Source organism: Eurosta solidaginis, chromosome 2 (assembly GCF_040869045.1).
Source record: "Eurosta solidaginis isolate ZX-2024a chromosome 2, ASM4086904v1, whole genome shotgun sequence".
NCBI classification, from domain to species: domain Eukaryota; kingdom Metazoa; phylum Arthropoda; class Insecta; order Diptera; family Tephritidae; genus Eurosta; species Eurosta solidaginis.
Window position 1 is genome coordinate 69,767,121 of NC_090320.1, and position 16,923 is coordinate 69,784,043.

Below are 16,923 nucleotides of genomic sequence, written 5' to 3' on the forward strand. Positions count from 1 at the left end.
TGACGTTCTTAACGTTAATAAATGATATCGGTTCGTTGGTTAAGCATGCCTGGTCAAATGTTCGCATAGTGCTGTTGCTGTTTTTCTATTTTTGGCGTCTAGTCTATATTCGTTTATTCGTACACTTAGCAATCGCTTCGTCGTTCCAATATATATTTGATTGCAAGTTTCTCCTGCGCTCCCATTACATTTTATTTCGTATACGACATTATGTTGTTGGTCTTTGTCGATTTTGTCTTTTGTTTGTGTAAAGATTGTGTTCAAAGTTCGATTTGGTTTATGCGCAAATTTTATATTTTTGTTGCGTGTGATGCTATACAATGTTTTGTTGTCCGTTAATCCTGGTATGTAATTGACGCCTGCATATATTTGCTTTTCTTTTATATTCTTTTGTTCAGTGATTCTTTGCGCGCAGTTGGTTTGACTAATTGTTGTTTTTATCCATGCGTCTATTAATGTATTAGGGTAGCCATTCTTATAAAAAATATTTTTAATTTTTTTTTAATTTGTGGTCATGAACTCCTGTTCACTTCAATTGTAGATTTTCTTTATAAAGCTTATGGCCGTGTTCTTTTTTTGCATCCATAGGTGATTTGAATGGTAGTTTATTATTCTAGATGATGATACGGCTTGAGCATACCAATTAGTTTTTAGGGTTTGGTTCGATTTTATAACTTTGATATCTAGGAAGGGCAACTTGTCGTTTTTCTCTTTCTCTGCTGAAAATTTTATTTTGGTATGTTAGTTATTAAGTGTTTTAAGTATTTCTTCCACGTCCTTAGTTTTAATTATAGCGAATATATCATCTACATATTTGTTTATGTGTTTGATATATATGTCTTTTAATTTAAGCTCAGCAATGCTGTCGTCAATTATTTTGTCTAAGACTACATCAGATACAGTGGGCGATAGAGGATTCCCCATAGGCATGCCATACACCTGTTGGTAGAACGTACCATCATAGGTGAAATAGTTGTTATCCCTCAAGCAGAATTCGAGACAGGCTTGAAATTGTTTCTTCGATAATGTTGTCCGCATTTCTAGGTTACCCCACTGTTTCATGATCGTATTTATCGCTAGATGAATTGGTATATTAGTAAAGAGGGATACCAAGTCAAAAGATACTAGGATTTCATCTGCGGCAATTGTGATATCATTTAAGTTGCGCTTCAGTTGAAAAGAGTTTTTTATATTGATAGCTAATAGTATACAAAAACTGTTTGGCTGATTCCAGTATTTTTTCTTTCCTTTATTCAATCGGACTAAGTGTACATTTATAGCAAAAAAGAATTTTGAAAATCCTAAATTTATAAATACTTTTGCTAATATGTAGAACTAATTTGGCTGTTTTTATACCTGCTGACGAGATCCCGTCAACATACAGAGTATAACCAACTGTTGCAATTTTACTTAAGTTTGCCATTCTTTGCCGTATTTTCTTTAAAGAGTTTTTAATGACGCACTTGATTTTATCAAACTCTTTTTGTACTTTTTGACATTGGTTTGATCGATTCGAAACGAATAAGTCCAATGCGAATCAATTTTAGTGTAAGTTTAAAGTTTAAGCAAGTAGTGCTCATTTATTTAATCGTTTCTATAAATTATTTGGAGCATTCAATTTGAATATGGAAGAAATTGGCTAGTTATTTTTTTTTTTTTTTGCTTTGCAAGTACTCAACACTTTTTTTTTGCATACGTTTGCTCAAACAAAAAAAATTATTTTTTTCTTATGTACGTTTTTTTTATTATAATTAATACCTTTTTTAAATTTCAATAATACACATCGATGTAATTTGTATAGCTGTTAATACATTTTTCAAATGCAAATGCTTATGGCCGTTTAAATCACTCTGTACTTTTTTTTATATATAAATTGACTTCTTAATTCGTATAGAATGCAGTTTTATATGAATAGACACCGCGTCATGCGTGTTGTCACCTTACTACACATTTTATGAATGTGTTAAAATAGCGAACGCACTGGTTTTATTAATAAACTCCAGAATGCATGAGTGACAGTAGCACCAAGAGCAGCGGCGTTACTGCAATAGCTAAAGCACTATATTGTAAGCACATCACCTCACCCCTGCTACGTACCTTTTCTTCGTCAATGCCGGCAAAGTATTCAAAGGCACAAACTAACTTAATATGATAACAATTTGGCTGTAAGCTACCTTCATACACAATCCCCGCAGGAAAGTTTACAACCGATCTCGAACAAAAATGAAAAGATTATGAGTCATGGGTGGGAATGAGCTTAGCACCTGCTAAGCGGCCATATACGTATACGACGAGCGAAAGAAAAATTACTGCTTCGTCAAAATCAACGACCAAACACATTTAGTTTGATTTCGACGTCCGTATAATAAGGAAGTGACGCGCGTACTGTTACCACACAGATCGGTCGAAAAATACGTTCATATGAATGAAAAATTTTCAGCTTGGGTTGAAGTTCATATCATACCTATAACGATTTCGTTATTCAGTAACTATTTTGTATCGATATTTGTTTATCGACAATCAGCTGTGTTGTTAAATAAGCGGAAAGTAAATTGGCTGCGTTAAAAATTACGAAATTAATATTTCTAGCAATTTTAGTTAAAAAAGGAAATCGGAACTTTAATTAAATACTTTCAAACACGAAAAGCTCCTTTATTTATAAATCAAATGGCATTTGAGTACTTGGCGTACGTTTTATCACAAGATGAACATTTCGCTTTTGTCGCATTCGGCTTTTCCACGCAGCTTTAAAAACCCGCTAATCCTCGAGTTTCCATCAAATAGTCCACCATCTGAATTAGCTGCTCTGCTGTGGTACGGCTTCTCCTTTGAGTGCTATTACTTGTTGATCCAATTTTAATATGAGAAATTGGCTATGTCGAGAAATATGAAATTGATACCGCACTTGCTTACCTTTTGTTAAAATAGGTAAAATGTTGCACAATAATGACTTTTAAAAGCAGTTAGTATAAGGAATTTTTTTAATTGTTTTTGGCATTCCTTTGTTCTTTTCGCATTTTTTAAGGTTTGTTTAAGCTGTGCTGCCACGTTTCTACTATTAAAACGAAATTTAAATGTTAATTAATTCGAGTCGTTAAAACTAAGTTAGTGAATAGTACAATCGATAAGGCAATCGACAAAACCGTTAATTAAAATCTCGACAAATCGCATCGTTATAAGTTAGTGAATTCCACTACAGGTGAAGTAAGCCGTCAATTTTATCTCTCTAAATTCTTCTTTGTTCTGTCATTCGGCCATCTGAAAACTTTTCACCAATGTTGTCCCCGAAAAAGTGTTGGTTTTTTACATTTTTCAGGAGTAAAATATGGTAGTTTAATTTTTTATCACATTCACCAGTAGGAGAATATCGACGGTATTTTACTGCTGATTAGAGTTTAAGTTTTTTATTTTTATTCGATACCAAAAGTATTATAAGCGCGCAATTGTCCTGTATCCCCTTTTCCATTGGCGTTAGATGGTACTGATATACTGAAAAAACCAGTTTCTCTAATGGCTTTCGTGGCAAGGTACTCATTTTTGTACTCCTATTTTTCAAATAGGGTATACATTTTCCCTCTTCTGACCGTTGAAAATACGTCTTTTTTTATTTACTTCACCATGTGATTCCGCCATAGAAGTTATTTTTGTTAAAAACAGAAAACATAGGGAGACAATTCTTTATAAAATAATAATGAATAACAAAATTATAAAAAAGTTAATTAAAGCTCAACTTCATTTTATAACTTAAAATAGAAAAACTACGAAGAAATGTATTTAATTAAATCATCGTAATTTAAAACGAAATTCGAAACTTTAATTCTGAGCAGATCTTCCTAATGCTCATCAGTGAGTTTGCTTCTGTACGAGTTTTTTAATAAAAGCCATAGATGAAAGCACTGATTCACATATATGAGTTGCTCCAAACATCGAGCACAACTTAAAAATTTCAGCTTTCAACAAAGGGATAGGCAAGGTGAAATCATTATGAAGTAATTTTATCTCTTCTTGCAGCCGCAGTTCCATATCTTCTATTGCACACAGCAGAAGGTTTTCGTCAATGATGACATGATACGAAACATTCATTCTCTCTCAATTCGTTTCCAGGAATGGGTCTTAAAGTTCATTCAATTGTAAACATTGGTTCATTCGATTGTAAACAAACTTCATTCGTTTCCAAGAATGGGTCTTGAAGAGCAGAGTTGCGTAAACCGCGCAAAAAAAATTCCAAGAAAATCGGTGCGTTTTCATTATTTTTCATTTCAAGTGTATTCAACTACATAAGCGGATCAAAAATTTGTAAAAAAGGTACAAGAAATAACAGAATTAAATGAGCTGTTATATTAACGCACGAAAAGAGATAAGTACATTTTATCTTAGCTATCAAAAAATTAAATTTCACATGTTGTCACGGAAAAATTTTTAACGGGTAAAATAAGCTTTTTTTTGTATTTGTGATCCTGAAAAAATTCGAGTTTTTTGATATCCCATTTGACAATCTTGAGTAAGTTTTCGGTGAAAATCATAAATTAAACCTTTACCAAGTAAAATACCCCAAAGTTATTCCGAAATGCCCAAATTTGATTTTGAGGATGATGGCATCTATGGTCAATGTTATAAAAAATGCACATTTTCACGCGCTCTCAGAGAGCGAGAAGTTTCATATCATGTCTTCATTGGTTTTCGTATAAATGTAGCAATGGTTAAATTTTATTAAAATCATGAAATCTTTGTTGGTAACAATTTTTGAGATCTTCAAATGACGTTAAATATTGAGAGATCTTGTCTTGTATTTGAAATCGGTCGCATACATCCCTAATAATTTTAAAATTCCTTCACGGAGCTGATATTCTAGTATTACAAGTCGCTTTTCGAATATTTCTAGAGCTGCGATATAGTCAAAAATAAATTTGTTATTTCCTTGAGTATTTATATTTAATTGCGAAAATAAAATTGACACATCACCCAAAAGGGCAAGGCTTAGCAAAAAAATGTGGATCTTTTAATTTGCCTATCAATTCCTGTGTTTCAGTAGACGGATCCTCAGCGCAGAAGCATATAACTTCTTCCCTCAAATTTAAGCGGCGCTCTAAACATTTACCTCTGCTTAGCCATCTTACTTCAGTGTGAAATAAGACATCACCGCATTCTGCCTCAATTGCTTCCAGAAATAGGTGGAACTTTCGGTGCGTAAGTGCATTATGTCCACCACGTATTTTTTTTTTTTAATAATTTTGACGGTGATTTCCATAGCATATTCCACCATGAAACTTTTAGCAATTAATTGCTTTTGATGCAAAATGCAGTGAGGCACGTTTAGGTGATTGCGAATAAACTGACCTTCTAGCCGTTTTTTGCTCCAATCATTACGGGAGCACCATCAGTGCAAACTGACGATAGTTTACTTTTAGTTTTTATTGTGCTTCCCGTTACATTTAATTCGAGTCCTCACAAACAAAACATATTCTCCGAAATGTTAAAGTTACGTCAACAGTCCTTAAACATACCATAAATTGAGAGGTGTCGCTCATGTCGGTATGTACTTTCATCCAATGCAATGGAATAAGACTGCGGCTAATATATTTTGTTTCAGGTGTATCGCGTAATTGTACGACGTGATAAGGAATATCACCAACATGTTTGGCTAACTCCAACCCTTTTTCAGGGACAGCTACAGGCAAATCTTAAAAAAAAGTACCATCTTTCTAAAATTCAGACAGAAGTGCTGAAAACCGTATCACGTTAAAGGAACTTTTTCCAACAGACATTACATTCCCCGACAATTTTTATACTCAGTTGAGCAGAGCTCACAGAGTATATTAAGTTTGATTGGATAACGGTTGGTTGTACATATATAAAGGAATCGAGATAGATATAGACTTCCATATATCAAAATATTCAGGATCGAAAAAAAATTTGATTGAGCCATGTCCGTCCGTCCGTCCGTCCGTCCGTCCGTCCGTCCGTCCGTCCGTCCGTCCGTCCGTCCGTTAACACGATAACTTGAGTAAATTTTGAGATATCTTGATGAAATTTGGTATGTAGGTTCCTGAGCACTCATCTCAGATCGCTATTTAAAATGAACGATATCGGACTATAACCACGCCCACTTTTTCGATATCGAAAATTTCGAAAAACAGAAAAAATGCGATATCTCATTGCCTAAGGCGGTTAAAGCGATGAAACTTGGTAGATGGGTTGACGTTATGACGCAGAATAGAAAATTAGGAAGATTTTGGACAATGGGCGTGGCACCGCCCACTTTTACAAGAAGGTAATTTAAAAGTTTTGCAAGCTGTAATTTGGCAGTCGTTGAAGATATCATTATGAAATTTGGCAGGAACGTTACTACTATTACTATATATGTGCTAAATAAAAATTAGCAAAATTGGATGAAGAACACGCCCACTTTTTAAAAAAAAAATTTTTTTAATTCAAATTTTAACAAAAAATTTAATATCTTTACTGTATATAAGTAAATTAAGTCAAAATTCAACTCTAGTAATGATATCATGCAACAAAATACAAAAATAAAAGAAAATTTCAAAATGGGCGTGGCTCCGCCCATTTTCATTTAGTTTGTCTAGAATACTTATAATGCCATAAGTCGAACAAAAATTTACCAATCCTTCTCAAATTTGGTAGGAGCATAGATTCTGTGACGGTAACTGTTCTCTGTGAAAATGGGCGAAATAGGTGGAAGCCACGCCCAGTTTTTATACACAGTCCACCGTCTGTCCTTCCTCTCGGCCCTTAACACAATAACTTGAACAAAAACCGATATATCTTTACTAAACTTAGCCCACGTACTTATCTGAACTCACTTTATCTTGGTATAAAAAATGGCCGAAATCCGACCATAACCACGCCCACTTTATCGATATCGAAAATTACGAAAAATGAAAAAAATGCCATAATTCTATACCAACTACGAAAAAAGGGATGAAACATGGTAACTGGATTGGTTTATTGACGCAAAATATAACTTTGGAAAAAACTTTGTAAAATGGGTGTGACACCTACCATATTAAGTAGAAGAAAATGAAAAAGTTCTACAAGGCGAAATCAACAGCCCTTGGAATCTTGGCAGGAATACTGTTAGTGGTATTGCATATATAAATAAATTAGCAGTACCCGACAGATGATTTTCTGGATCACCTGGTCCACATTTTGGTCGATATCGCGAGAAAGCCTTCACATATACGTCTAAGGGTCACTCGCTTTTAAAACCCTCATTAATACTTTTAATTTGATATCCATATCGTACAAACACATTCTAGAGTCACCCTGGCCCACCCTAATGGCGATATCTCGAAAAGGCGTCCACCTATAGACCTAATGCCCACTCCCTCTTAAAATGCTCAGTAACACCTTTCGTTTGATACCCATATCGTACAAACATTCTAGAGTCACCCCTGGTCCACCCTAATGGCGATATCTCGAAAAGGCGTCCACATATATACCTAATGTACACTCCCTCTTAAAATGCTCAGTAACACCTTTCGTTTGATACCCATATCGTACAAACATTCTAGAGTCACCCCTGGCCCACCCTAATGGCGATATCTCGAAAAGGCGTCCACCTATAGACCTAATGCCCACTCCCTCTTAAAATGCTCAGTAACACCTTTCGTTTGCTACCCATATCGTACAAACATTCTAGAGTCACCCCTGGCCCACCCTAATGGCGATATCTCGAAAAGGCGTCCACCTATAGACCTAATGCCCACTCCCTCTTAAAATGCTCAGTAACACCTTTCGTTTGATACCCATATCGTACAAACATTCTAGAGTCACCCTTGGTCCACCTTTATAGCGATATCTCGAAAAGGCGTCCACCTATAGAACTAAGGATTACTCCCTTTTAAAATACTCATTACCACCTTTCATTTGATACCCATATCATACAAACACATTCTAGAGTCACCCTGGCCCACCCTAATGGCGATATCTCGAAAAGGCGTCCACCTATAGACCTAATGCCCACTCCCTCTTAAAATGCTCAGTAATACCTTTCGTTTGATACCCATATCGTACAAACATTCTAGAGTCAGCCCTGGCCCACCCTAATGGCGATATCTCGAAAAGGCGTCCACCTATAGACCTAATGCCCACTCCCTCTTAAAATGCTCAGTAACACCTTTCGTTTGATACCCATATCGTACAAACATTCTAGAGTCACCCTTGGTCCACCTTTATGGCGATATCTCGAAAAGGCGTCCACCTATAGAACTAAGGATTACTCCCTTTTAAAATACTCATTACCACCTTTCATTTCATACCCATATCGTACAAAAACATTCTAGAGTCACCCCTGGCCCACCCTAATGGCGATATCTCGAAAAGGCGTCCACCTATAGACCTAATGCCCACTCCCTCTTAAAATGCTCAGTAACACCTTTCGTTTGATACCCATATCGTACAAACATTCTAGAGTCACCCCTGGCCCACCCTAATGGCGATATCTCGAAAAGGCGTCCACCTATAGACCTAATGCCCACTCCCTCTTAAAATGCTCAGTAACACCTTTCGTTTGATACCCATATCGTACAAACACATTCTAGAGTCACCCCTGGCCCACCCTAATGACGATATCTCGAAAAGGCGTCCACCTATAGACATCATGCCCACTCCCTCTTAAAATGCTCAGTAGCACCTTTCGTTTGCTACCCATATCGTACAAACATTCTAGAGTCACCCCTGGTCCACCTTTATGGCGATATCTCGAAAAGGCGTCCACCTATAGAACTAAGGATTACTCCCTTTTAAAATACTCATTACCATCTTTCATTTGATACCCATATCATACAAACACATTCTAGAGTCACCCCTGGCCCACCCTAATGGCGACATTTCGAAAAGGCGTCCACCTATAGACCTAATGCCCACTCCCTCTTAAAATGCTCAGTAACACCTTTCATTTGATTCCCATATCGTACAACTAGAGACACCCCTGGTCCACCTTTATGGCGATATCTCGAAACGGCGTCCACCTATGGAACTAAGGATCACTCCCTTTCAAAATATTCATTAACAGCTTTCATTTGATACCCATATCGTACAAACATATTCTAGAGTCACCCCTGGTCCACCTTTATGGCGATTTCTCGAAAAGGCGTTCACCTATAGAACTAAAGCCCATTCCCTTTTAAAATACTCATTATCACCTTTCATTTGATACCCATATCGTACAGGCACATTCTAGAGTCAGCCCTGGTCCACCTTTATGGCGATATCCCTAAATGGCGTCCATCCATAGAACTATGGCCTACTCTCTCTTAAAATACTCTTTAATACCTTCCATTTGATACACATGCCATACAACCACATTCCAGGGTTACCCTAAGTTCATTTCCTACATGGTGATTTTCCTTATTTTGTCTCCATAGCTCTCAACTGAGTATGTAATGTTCGGTTACACCCGAACTTAGCCTTCCTTACTTGTTTATTCATGTATTTGCACGTGTATATTTAAAAAAATATAAAAAATGCATAATATGGTAACTTAACGTAAGCATGCAGGCAGAGAGCGATTACCTTTCGTTATGAAATTATAAATGAAATTGCATCAGCTTGAAAGTGCGACAAACGCGAGCGAGCGTCTTGGCCACAAACATTTACAGAATGAATTGTGCTGACAGACAGACAGATGGAAGAGACAAATAACCTCATTGGTATATCTAAATGTATGTAGATACCAACTAAAAAATTTGCTCCTCATTTATAAAATAAGTTTAGCTAACGTTTTTTGGGAAATATTTAAACAGCGCGACATCGGGACGGAAAGGCGACATCTGTTTAAATATACCTTTAGAATTTTTTAAAAAACCCCGGGTGCGAGACCCAAAACCGCGAGTTACAGACCGGTTTCGATTTTTTTTACTTTTGCTAGAAATAAAGCTCTTTTATATCCCTACAAAAAGTGTATAGAACACTTCGTGGGGTAATGTAAATTTATGTATATCGATTTTTTTAAGTTTTCTTTTGAAGAACAAAGCCCCATATAAATTATGTTCTATATTACATATCTCTAAAACGAAGAGGTTAACGTATTGTAACGAATTCTGGCGATTTCTGATATTTATGCACCTTCTGCTAACGTTCGAATCGCTAAACTGTTGTATAAATCATCCCAATATTCAGTTTTCCAAACTAGTCTTTATTTAGTTAACTTTGGGAGTAGTACTTCACAACCAATAGCGTGTTTAAATCAAAACTGAGTAATTATTACTCAGCTTGCGCTGCTTTTATACTCTTTCTTGCCTAGTCCGCATATTTCCCAAAGGTCTACACGTTTCACCTTCCAGAACTGTTGTATCTCCTGCTTGGTAGTTGAGTTAAATGCATGTATATTTGTAATTTATGTATTTCTTATAGCTATGTGCGTATGTGGGTGTGAGTAACTACTTCGGCTGATGACTATATCTGTGTGTGTGAGATATCTCTTCGTTGCCTTGTACATATGAGTTGCTAGCTTTAATGTTTTTGTTGTTGTGTGATTATTTACTAACAGCCTATTCATGTCAACATTCGCCCCAGTATAAAAAAAAATTCTAAGCAAAAAGATTAAAATTAAAAAAAATAAACAACTGTTTTTGTTTTTATCGGCCTATTGATAAATGATTCAAGGTTCGATTCGAACTCAAGGCCAGAACAATAATTTTTTTTCTAATGATAACACTGGTTTACAGCCAAAATGCACCAGTGACGCCATTATGAAATTCCTATGTAAAATCACCCCCTGATTCCGAAAATCAAGGTTATTTATAATTCTATGCTAACGTTTTTGAGATATTCACGAATAACCGTTTTTTCAAAAAAAAAAATTTTCTCCACTTAATCATATATATCTCAAGAACGAATTGAGCAATTCCAAAACGGTTTGAATCTTTTAAAAGGTAATAAAACTTTAAATGAGGCATGGAAATGCAATCCATTCAACAGGTTGGTTGGCGTTTCAAGATTGTTTGCGATCGTGTGGCTGTGGATCGATATACGATTTATTACATGTAGATATCTACAGTGGCAACGTTTTGTTTTACATGGATATGTAAAAAAAAGGTTTGATGTGGTGTGTGTAGAAACCTTGTAAAAAGGTTGTAAGTTTTAGTGTAAAACTAAGTCGTTTGAAGCCTTTAAAATTTGCTATAAACTGTGCATACAACACTTTTTTCTAGACCCTGCAGATTCAAAGATAACGAACAATCATTACGGATTTTTTCAACTTTTCCTGTGAAAATATAAAAAATTTGTAATTTGCGAGGAAGGATCTCGAAAACTTTTTATTTTTTTGCAGATTTTTGTTTTCTCTCTCTAAGCTCTGTTTTATTACAAACAAAATAAGCTTTCATTCAACAAAATCGATGGACTACTACAAAAGTTATAAGCAGTCAAGTAAATATATCCATTTAATACTTAAGTACCCTACTGGTACATACAATGTGTTAGTATTCGCTAACTAACTGATTAAATGGATATTGTAACGAATTTACTGCAATTCCCCTTATTTGCAATCTTCTGCTAAGGTTCGAATCACTAAACTGTTGAATGAATAACTCCAATATTGAAAAATGGAAAAATGGCCTTTATTAAAGTACTTCACAATAAATAACACTACTATTGCTCGCCAGATAGCGTCTTAATCAAAACTGACTCTCGCGCCTCTACCGTTGGTGCTTTTATACTCTGTGATTTCCTCGTTGCATCTTCTAGGCGCTTCCAGAATTTACTTAGTTACTGCCATATAATTATAACTACAGATGCACGTGTATAGCTTCTCATATGCGCGTGAATTTGTGAGCGACACTTCCGCAATTACAATTGCATACTTTTGGGAGCATCTCAGATAAGATATCTGCATGTGTTTGTGCATCTCTTCTCCGCTGCGTGTACGTATATATGTGTAGACATAATGATTGATTCGTTTATGTACATACATAATGATTGATTTATGGATGTGCATACAAATCACTCCCAGTATCGGCCTAGAGATGGCAGTACCCCTTAGTGTTGCTAATATTCGTAACAATATATTTACTTGAATTCTTATAACTTTTGTATTAGTCCATCGATTTTGAATGAAAGCTTATTTTTTTTGTAATAAAACAGAGCTTAGAGAGAAAAAAAAATCTGGAAAAAAAAAATAAAAAGTTTTCGAGATCCTTCCTCGCAAAATAAAATTTTTTTTATATTTTTACAAAAAAATTTAAAAAATCCGTAATGGTTGTTCGTTATCTTTGAATCTGCAGGGCCTAGCAAAAAGTGTCGTATGCACAGTTTTTAGTAAATTTTATTACCTTTTAAAGGCTTCAAACGACTTAATTTTACACTAAAACTTACAACCTTTTTACAAGGTTTCTACACACACCACATCAAACCTTTTTTTGGTGGTATAGAGATATGAATGTATCCATGTAAAACAAAACGTTGCCACTGTAGATATCTACATGCAATAAATCGTATATCGATCCTCAGCCACTCGATCGCAGACAATTTTGAATCGCCAACCAACCTGTTGAATGGATTTCCATGCCTCATTTAAAGTATAACGAAAAAAATGCATGCATACGTCAGCAAAATTACCAGTTGAACTGTATAACGGGGGGAAAACTTAATCGTTTTAATTGCATCGCCCGAAAGAATTTGCAATTCGTGGCGTTAATAATACCCGCGCACGTTTTTGTGCTATTTTTATCACCCCAAAGCAATTGTTAAATAGCGGAGGTATATACATATGTATATAAGTATGTACATACGTATGTAAGTATATAACAGGCATCGGCATTTAGTGGCAGAATTGTGCACACTCGATTCACTCGTATTCTTATTCTCTTTAGTTTAGTAGTCACTGATCATTTGGCGCAGAAACAGGGATTGTGTGCGTCGCTCGCAATGTTAACGAATGTTATTAGCAAGCAACAAGCAAAGATCGTTTGTTAATTTTTTCAATGCGCACAAGCGAAACATATTTAATGTTAACCAACCCTTTTGCGCAAATACAATGTATTTAATTGTATAAACATTTTGCTTCCCATTTTGCGCATTAAAAATATAATAACAAACTATCTTGTCTTGTTGCTTGCTAATAAGTGAATGAAATCAAATGATGTGTGCGATTATTGCGCTCTCACTAACACATCTGCATTTCCAATTTGCCGATGCCTGGTATATAAAGAGTAAGCGCCCCTGCAAAAATTGTTGGATTACGTGTTCCAATTTTTTCATGTTGGAGTACTCTAATAATACTCCTTTGCAATGCGTTTGCCGACCACCATCAGCCGATCATTGTTCGTTTTTTAACGACCGTGATCACGACACGATGACGATCGAACAGAGTTGCCAAAAGTAAAATATTGCATACAAATAACTGATAATAAAATTTTACTATGGCAACTCTGATAAAATGCAACCGCGAACTGGTTTTATGTATACATACTATAGTATAGAGAAATATTAGTTTCTTTATTCACGCAAATGCTAAATAACATAAGAATATTCGTAGTAAAAAATATAAAAGTTGTATTGCCCCTCTTCATTTACCTTCATTTTAAATTAAATTCACTCCGATATTTTTTTCCGACACAATTTCTCTTTAGAGTGGGATCACCTACTCCTCTCCTAGGACATCGCAATGTTAATTGGAGCACATTTTTTGTATGAATACAGATTAGTTTTGGAATACTCCTATACTCCCAAAGGAGTATTCCTTACATTATTTATGGAGTACTCGCGTTTTTTGAAGGGGCTTTACCTAAACTTCGGCATGGAAATTCATTTAAGATCAGTGCATAAGGGAAATATATTTAACCCAGACGTCGGCAAAATGAAAATGCATATGTGTCAGTGAGAGCGGGTTGATCGCGCACATCACTTGATGCATCGTTTTGCATTGTTCATTCGCGTATTAAGTAGCAAGCAACAAGACAAAATCGTTTGTTATGATTTTTTTCGATTTTGCCAATTCTACTCAGTAAAATAAAGGTTTATCCTAAGATACAGTTTTTTGCACAATAAACGACCTAATATATATTTTGTTCGTTTGTTTGTTTACAAATTATGTACTCCTAATATACATATGGACAACATTCGTCAACATTGCGAGCCACGCACACAATGGATGTTGCTGCGCCAAATGCTCAGCGACTACTAAACTAACGAGAATAAGAATACGTGTGAATTGAGTGTGCACAATTGTTCCACTAATTGCCGACGTCTGATTTACTCACAGATAATATTATTTTTTTTTGTACACACTTCCACACAAATATGAGCTCGGTCATTATTTAAATTATCAGTTGATCTATCTGATCACTGATCTCTCGTAGATCACGTTTAGACACTTAAATGCGGTTTATATTTCATATGTTTACAATTTGTTTTCATTTAACGGTTAATATTAAAAGAATACACATTGTATATTTTAAATGGCTATAGGCACAAAAATTCCGTTTGTTTGAATATTAGACGGCATTTGGAACACAAAAACATACACCATATCTATACAATGCTGTCTGAGATCGTCGTTTATTTACACTTAAAGATTAAGAAGTCATAAAAGATGTTTGGTCAACTCGTATATGATGGAAAAGCTACAACCTTGTGTCGAAGAAAATACTGTTCCTTATAAAAAGCTGTACATTTCATACTTACACTTCGACTGTTCACCAGTGAGCTTGTAAAGCCGCTTTCACTAGCATCACAATTATTCGATACCATCTCCAACCCACATTCATATAGTTACCACTAAAGGCGGCCAAATTGGTACACCGATCACTGAGCGAATGAGAATGCACAGACAAAATGCAAGTAATCACTTGCACGCATTTCATTCGATCGCCTAACCGCTAGTACGCATACTTCTTCAACTGTTTATAACGACTCATACTTGGTTATAGTTTGTATTTGATAGATCATCGGAGGCGTGACCTACGATAATGGAAGTCTGTAGCGCACTTATACATACGTGCGCTAATTTTGATCAGTAGATGAGTTTGGTCGCCCAAGAAATCTCATACGCTTTTTGCTTGCTGCTCAATCATCAATCGATCTAAAAGCTCCGTCACATAAGCAGTTTTTCATACAGATGCTTTTAACGCAGCAAAGCGGTTAATTCGGTGCGAAAATTTATAGAAATAGTTGTTAAGCAATTCGGTTGATTTTACCAGTTCTTTCCTTTAGTGTATAATGAAAAAGTGTAGAAATGCGATTCATAATATTATTCCCGCAATTTTAATTTATTTTCGAAATATAAATATAATAGTAGTTGAAAAAAGCTACATTTTGATCAATAGCTACATGAATGTAACAAAATTGATAAAGCGCGCAAGATCATTGAAATTTACAAACGTATTTCATCAGCTTTATCATTTCAAAAAAATTTGTTTCATAGTTGAAAATATTTTAATGATAAGACGTGAAATTTTCATGTCATTAACAGTTTAATGTGAAAGTCAAATAATTACCATATACTATACATTAGGGTTGCCGTAATGAATAAAATTCTTTTTGGTGTAGTGAAGATATTCTATATAATTTTTTACTAAGTTGATTTTCTTAAAAGTTATTCGAGATTAAGGATCGAACTCATACTTCATTCATATTCATTTATCACGAAATAGTCACTCGCAATCATCCAATATAATATTTTTTACTCAGCTGAGCAGAGCTCACAGAGTATATTAACTTTGTTGGCATAACGGTAATCCGTAACGGCATAAACTAATCGAGATAGATATAGCCTGCTATATATCGAAATGATCTGGGCGATAAAAGATCATTTAGCCATGTCCGTCCGTCCGTCCGTCCGTAAACACGATGACTTGAGTAAATTTTGAGGTATCTTGATGAAATTTGGTATGTAGGTTCCTGGGCGCTTATCTCAGATCACTATTTAAAATGAACGAAATAAGACTACAACCACGCCCAATTTTTCGATATCGAAAATCCGAAAAAGTGCGATAATTCATTACCAAAGACGGATAAAGCGATGAAACCTGGTTATGACGTAAAATAGAAAACTAGTAAAACTTTGGACAATGGGCGTGGCACCGCCCACTTTTAAAAGAAGGTAATTTAAAAGTTTGGCAAGCTATAATTTGGAAGTCGTTGAAGATATCGTAATGAAATTTGGCAGGAACGTTACTCCTACTACTATATGTGTGCTAAATAATTATTAGCAAAATCGGATGACGAACACGCTCACTTTAAAACAAAATTTTTTTTAAAGTCAAATTTTCACAAAAAATTTAATATCTTTACAGTATATAAGTAAATTATGTCAACATTCCACTCCAGTAATGATATGGTGCAACAAAATATAAAAATAAAAGAAAATTTCAAAATGGGCGTTGCTCCGCCCTTTTTCATTTAATTCGTCTAGAATACTTTTAATGCCATAAGTCGAACAAAAATTTACCAATCCTTGTGACATTTGGTAGGGGCATAGATTCTATGACGATAACCGTTTTCTGTGAAAATGGACAAAATCGGTTGAAGCCACGCTCGGCCGTTAACACGATAACTTGAGTAAAACCCTATATATCTTTACTAAACTTAGTGCACTTACTTATCTGAACTCACTTTATCTTGGTATAAAAAATGTCCGAAATCCGACTATGACACGCCCACTTTTTCGATATCGAAAATTACGAAAAATTAAAAAAATTCCATAATTCTATATCAAATATGAAAAAAGAGATGAAACATGGTAATTGGATTAGTTTATTAACGCAAAATATAACGTTAGAAAAAACTTTGTAAAATGGGTGTGACACCTACCATATTAAGTAGAAGCAAATGAAAAAGTTCTGCAGGGCGAAATCAAAAGCCCTTGGAATCTTGGCAGGAATACTGTTCGTGGTATTACATATATAAATAAATTAGCGGTACCCGACAGACGATGTTCTGGTCACGCTGGTCCCCATTTTA

General features: G+C 35.2%; 1 protein-coding gene across 4 annotated transcripts in view; it reads right to left on the reverse strand.

Annotated features, from left to right (window-relative positions):
- The window catches only part of daw (dawdle), a 58,692-nt gene that overhangs the window by 16,016 nt on the left and 25,753 nt on the right, over positions 1 to 16,923 (reverse strand). The window contains exon 1 of one of the 4 annotated variants that reach the window (XM_067765628.1): positions 1,759 to 1,932. The exons of the other annotated variants lie outside the window; for them this stretch is intronic. The gene's annotated coding sequence lies outside the window, so the exon portion shown is untranslated. Of the gene's footprint in view, positions 1 to 1,758; positions 1,933 to 16,923 lie in introns of those variants that run through there. 4 annotated transcript variants of the gene reach the window in all.